The following is a 6,852-nucleotide window of genomic DNA, read 5'->3' as shown; positions in this document are numbered from 1 at the left end:
TTCAAAAAGCAGAAATATGTTTGTATAATGAATCGGAAAGAATTCCAGAAAAAGCTTTTAGAGTACTTTTTGTAACGGTCAACATCATGTAAAAACACGGCTGACACTGGCTCTTTCTATTCACACTCAGGGCTTTGGACTTTGCTTGATCAAAACCTTGGTGTGTTTTGTTATCACTGAGATTTAAAATAAAAGATCAAGGCAGTGGGCATCCTACCTTTTCAGGTCTTTCTGTGGAGCCGTCCTGTGGTCTGGAGTCGGGCACAAACACACCGAATGGTCGCGCCCTTGGGACATTAATTGGATGAAAATATGAGACGTATTAAAAAAAAAATTGAATAGATGAAAATAAAGGAATGCAATTTTAGAAGACTGACACATCAGTGGGATAAAAGAACGGTCATGTAATGACTGCTGGTTAAACTTTGAGTGTAATTCACTAATTTTTTGAATTTATCAAAAAGATTCTTCAACAGTTTTGTCATTTTTCTCTCTCACCTGAAATCTTTTAATTACAACATTTGATTGACCTTTAAAGAATGCCAGCTTTAAAAAAAAAAAAAAAGAAACTTCAAATTAAAATAATTACACTACATGGACAAACAGTCAAGTATTGAATTTTAGTTTTACTTTGTATTTTGCTGACTTTAAGTGAAAAAAAACTTTAAAACTCTGTTTTTTTTTTTTTTTAAATGACTCTAACCAGACGTCATATTTAAAGGACTAATGCAAAATCCTGTAACTGCTATTTATGGGTGATTTAAAAAAAAGCCATGTCCAGAGCTAACTCCATCCTCACATCTCTTTGATTATCAGACAGGTTTACCAAGAGTTTTCACTTCCTGCTACTCTACTCCACACATGCACATTGTACCACAGTTCACAGGTTAATGAATGTTCTTTTCCTATATTACTGCCTCTAAAAATAAAAATAAAATTACTAGTTAGTTTGACAATTTACTAATTCACTTTAATAAAAGAGATTATAATTGAAACACATTTAGATTATATTCATATCATAAGATATGAATATAAAGTGGGATGTTGTTGATCCCTTGTGGACATTTGCCTTTAAGTGCCTGCACCATTAAAATAATGTTGGACATTAATCACATTAAATTTAAATAATTTAAGCACATTAATGTGATATGAAGGTCTGTTTCTGTGCACAATGAATACATTTCAACTACAGGACAAAAATGTCTCCACCAATACTTTTAATCAAATGAAAGATTAAAGTACTTTTTCTCCCCCTACATATGTGAAAGATTGGACACTTGGGGCCTCCATAGAAAGAGGCCTGTGTGTGATACACGACCTGTGAGATGATACCTGGACTGACAGGCTCTTCAGCTAACTCACATTTCTATGATTACTTATGAAAACTTCACCAGTGACACGTCAGATGGAGAACAATCTGCAGAGAAAGAACAAGTCGTGTGTAGGTTAGACTGAGCTGTAAAGGTAACACAGTCCATACCCCCCCCACCCCACCCCCTGTTAGCCCAGACTGCAGCGTGGGGCTCTTCTCCAAGCCGGGACAATTGATCCGCATGGTGCCAATTATAGTGATTGGCACCTTTTTTTGAGTGAGGGAGAGGAGAGAGGGTGGACAGAAAGGAGACCAGATGGGTGGCCTGTGTTAGAGGAGAGCAGGGAGGGGACGCCCAGGAGGAAGGACCCCGCTGCAGAGGAAGAAGCCGGTGGTAAACATTTTGTACAGAGAAGCAGCAGGACTTAGTGGGTTTTTGTTGGCTTTGATTTGTAATTTCTGAACAGCAGAATGATTTACCAAGGTGGTGGAAATAACATGATATCAACTACAATAAAAGTGTAGAAGACATTGTCTTCAATGAAGGGAAATAAAACAAACTAGGTTATTATGAATTATTATGGTCTTTCAAGTCATTTGAAAAATAAATAAAAATAAAAATAAACCAAGAAATTTAACTCCAATTTTTTTGCATTTTAAAAATTAAAATGTATTTTCCATGAAAAAGAAAAAAAAAAAAAAAAAAAAAAAAGTAAAATCTGGCAAACTTGCGAATAAAAACAGACCTGTAAAACAAAAAGGTATTTTATCGACACTGTTAACAGTAAATGTACTTCATGCCTTGAAAAATAAATAAAAACTGCTTGGCACACTGAAAATAACTTTACGGTAATTTATTGTGAGCTCTAATTTTTCACGCACAATAAATAAGAGTGAAGTTTTTGTCAGTGTGCCAAGCAGTTTATATTTATTTTTTATGGTATGTCCCTTTAACCATGTGCACCTAAGAACATATTCAGGCTGTGCACGGGGTTTCCTGTTGGCTTTTTAGATCTTCACGCCTCTTTGAAAATGAACCAAACGCTTAGATTTGTATTTATTTATTTTTTGCATAATGTACTGAAACTACTCATTATCATTTAGCATTTACTAAAAGGTGTTCTATCCAAAGCCATGTGTTGATTTATTTTACAATCTTTGAAATAAAAACTCATCAGTTTGGTTTAAAAAATGTAAAATGTTGATGTTTATGCCGATAACACTCTGATTTATATGAACACACGCACACAAGGCCACCACGGGTGACATGTGAAAACTTTGTTAAAAACAAAATGATGATAGAGATGAAAGTAATTCAATTAAATTATTAATTTGACATTTGAATTAAAAAGAGAAATATTGTAAAATTAAAAATGTTTCCTGAACATTTATAATGACACACAACAGGAACACTTTATTAGACATCTCCTGTTTAGACATTATTCATTTTTATATTATCATTGTATAATTATTTATTAAAACACCTGATTTTTTTTAAAATTAGTGTGTGTTCATGTTACAGAAACTATGGCTGCCAATCAAATCAACTTCAACTTTATTTTTCCCTGAAGGGCGATTCATTTTCCAGCAAGGCATAAAGGACAGAAAATAGATAAAAAGATAAAATACATTTCAAATATACTTTGAATATATCAGGCTTGGAGAAACAACAGTGATCCGTTACTGAGGCTGAGGAACAATGGACTCTGTTGTCTGAACAGATAATGAATACAAATGTTTTAAGATGTTTCTGTAGAGAGAGGAGACACCTCTGACAAATATTACTCTCCACTCCATCACTGATATTGAGTTATTCATTATTCCTTGAACACGTATAGGCAGATCATGATTACATTTTTAAAACAACCACAGGTCACTACAGCTTCTTTTCCTGTAAAGAAAATAAATGAGAAAATGAATGAACTTGTATTTTACTCAAGTGTTTCTTTCTATACATTTTTATTATCCCCCATGTTCCAAATATCATACTTTTTAATACACAGCAATGATGCAACGGCTCTCTTTTCTTTCAGATCAGGATGTTTTGGTCATATCTGTAAATATTTCAGATCAAACTTTCAAAGATTCCTTCGGCTCAACAACAATCAGGTACTCCACTGAGTTTGATTAATCAATTTTTTACTTTTATAATAGCTGTAAATGTTATAAATCTTTTTGCACAGTGAGTTACTTGAAGTACAAACCTCGTCTTTCGTCTCGTGTTGACTGTTGTGTATGCAAGCGAGCTTCAGATCAATTCCACATCAGCACTCTGACACTGTTTGTTGTGCATCAACAGACGATCTCTCAGCTCCATGTTTTCTTTGAACCTCATGGTGTATGTGTTTGTGTGTAATCCTGGAGGGTCTGCAGACCTTTAGGAATGCTTCACTGTCCTGCCGGCCCCCCCTGCTCTTTCCTCCCCTTTCTCTCCTTCCTCTGTCCTCCCACCCTCCTCCCCCTCCTCCTCCTATAAAGCAGCTCAGCGGCCCAGCAGGGGGGCCTCTCTACTAATTAGGGTCACTAATTGGGGGTTGGCCAGGGCAGAGACCCCTCCACACCTGCACGGTCATGTGACTTTCAAAGAGGTGCGCAGGGTCAAGGGTCCCGTAGTCGGGGGGGGGGGGGGGGGGGGAGAGAGGAGAGAGGGAGGGTTTGGATTAGTTTAGCTGAGCAGACGAAGAAAGGGGTTAAAGGAGGAGAGCAGGAGGCAACAGGCGAAAAAAAGGGCAAAATGATGCAGTAGTTATATTAAGTTTACTTATTGAGCACAATCAGTGAGTTCCATGTGGGGTCCAAAAATACCCCCAGAAACTGCAACATCAAAGTACAATGTTTCCTCCCCCTTACTGACAAAAGTGACAAAGATAAGGAGTGAAAATGCAGGGACTTGTTGAGGAAGTGCAAAATGACAGAGTGAAATACACGTTGAGAAATTTGGGCGAGGACACGCTGCCTGGTCAGAGGTTAATTGCCAGGTGACCTTAAGGGCCGGACAGCTCAGCAGAGGCCCCCGAGCCCGCCTGCCTCTCTCGGCTCTCGAGGACTAAGTGATGTATGCTTGTTTTGACACGATTCACACAAGAGTCGGGGCTTAAGCTCTATGAAAGATTCACAGCTGCATTCCTGAGAACCAAACTGACCTCGGAAAAATCTTACAGGAAGAGAGAGAGAGAGAGAGAGAGAGAGAGAGAGAGAGAGAGAGAGAGAGAGAGAGAGAGAGAGAGAGAGAGCGAGAGAGAGACAGACAGACTGTGTTGTGCATGTGACAGAAAAGGGTTATAGCTGTTATTCATGGAGGACTCTTTGACACAGTACAGTAGGAGATGCACATGTGGTTACATTACATTTCGCTGCTTTAGTTTATTTTTTAACACTGGCTCACTTTATCACTAGTTGGCCTATTTGATTATTTTTGTAAATAAACACCAACCCAAACTCTTTGAAACATTCGTTCATTTTGGGGTGCTGGTGGCGCAGTGGGTAGTGCGTGCGTCCCATGTATGGAGGCTTTAGTCCTCCAAGCGCGCGGCCCAGGCTCGAATCCAACCTGTGACTCCTTTCCCGCATATCAATCCCCACTCTCTCTCTCTCTGATGTCCATCTTTATCCACTCTCCTATCTTTCCAATAAAGGCAAAAAAAAGCCCCAAATTAAATCTTAAAAAAAAGAAAAGAAACACCCCACAGGTTCTCCCTCAACCCAACCTGGTTGGTTTTTTGCAAAAGAAATAGACAATCTGAATAAATGGAAGACATTTTTTTAAGTTCAAATTAGTTTTTTTCCAAGTAAAATTAAATCATGTTTTCAAAACAATATTTATTTTAAATTGCTCTGGGTATTTTTCCTGAACTCATTTTGGAGGATTGTTGATGCACTATTGTACATAGGCGAAAATATTTGTAATGCATCCAATCAAGTCCTAACGTTGGCTGAACATGTGGACAAACAGCCATTTAGACCAAAGAATAGAAGGTAGTATAGTTGTATTATGTGACATTGTGCCAGAGGCACTCACACAACTCATCATAATACTGTTCCCTTTCACAGAGATGAATGAATGTTGCCTTTGCATATAAAGACCCACAGCCGAAGGCATAACAAGTTGAGATCATGTGTTGTATTTGCCCTTCTGTTCCTCTTTCCATGGATGACTCTGCCACCTTAACCTTCTTTTCAAGACCTGAGGTCTTCAATTAACACTTCCTGTCGTGGCAGGATTCAAGGACGAGCTCCCCCCCTCCGCTCTTGTTAAGTCTGTGCAACCAAAAGCAGGAGCAAGCCACATTTTCACATCACCTTTTCGTTTTTCATTTATGTGTGTTAAGCCTAGATTCTGGTAGGCTGTCTCTGATATAATGTGAAACAAGCAACGAGTGCACTAAGACCATCCCAGCGTTGTTTTTTACTGTGCTCTAAATCAGTGGACGGAGCTTTGAATTGACTCGGTACATCCGGCCTTGGGTCTGAGGCTGCTTTTGTGGAGGCTGCCATCTCCCTTGTTTAGGTCAGTGGATTTTCAGAACGCGATCATAACTCAAGGACACAAGATGGCTCCAACATTTATCTCCTGGGGCACAATGCACCTGGTCTCTAAAGCCATATTCTTTCACCATAAAAGTCTTTCACCATAAAACCAGCTCAGAAAAACAACAACCTTGGACTCCCTCTAAGAAACACACAACTTGATGCACTCATAAATCCAAAGTAACGTCTTTCACTTTCTCCCTCATCTTTCAAACAAGCGTAAAGAGCGATTCCTCTACTAATTAATGTGCTGAAAGCTTCTTATATTTCATTATCACATACCTTAGGACTCACTGTTTGGGTGAAGCGTCCAAGGCAAATCGACAATAGCTAATTCCATTTCAACGGCATGAGAGTGCTTTCCAAGTAACAGGTGAGGTGATGAGCAGAGTGCAATCTGTGGTGTAAAAAAACAACATTTAGTCTAAAAGAAAGAGCAGAACCAAGAAAGTACTTACGTTTTTTTATTAGACAGTCTTAATAGAGAGTGCGTGTGTCCTTGTATGTCTGAATATCAGTCACTTGTTGCTACACTGGAGTCTTAAGGAGCTCATCGATAACTTAAGGGTACTTGTCTCATGTGAATGAAGTTTTCTGAGATATTTGAGTCGTCTCTTTAGTCACTTACCGATTGATCCTGGCTTCATTTTGAAAGCATTTTTAGTGATTGTAGTCTTTTATCACAATCAAGAATTTCCTCTGCTCCCTTCATTAAACATGTGTTAGTTATATTATCTATGTCCATGGCATGTGAGCGTGTGCTTTCAATCTTTTTTGCTGCAAAGAGCTGCAATTAACCATTAGCTAAAAGGCCTAAACTCATCATTCTCCCAGTGTGACTATACTCTCTCTTTTATGTTTTTTAATGTAGAAAAGTGATCTAAATATTGATAAAACTTCCATGCGTCTAAATTTATCTGCCGCTAAAAAGTCTTCACATGTCTCCAGTGATGGCCTTGTGTGTGTGTGTGTGTGTGTTCATATAAATCAGAGTGTTATCGACATAAACATCA

Source organism: Labrus bergylta, chromosome 22 (assembly GCF_963930695.1).
Source record: "Labrus bergylta chromosome 22, fLabBer1.1, whole genome shotgun sequence".
NCBI lineage: Eukaryota > Metazoa > Chordata > Actinopteri > Labriformes > Labridae > Labrus > Labrus bergylta.
This window is presented reverse-complemented; position numbering follows the sequence as displayed.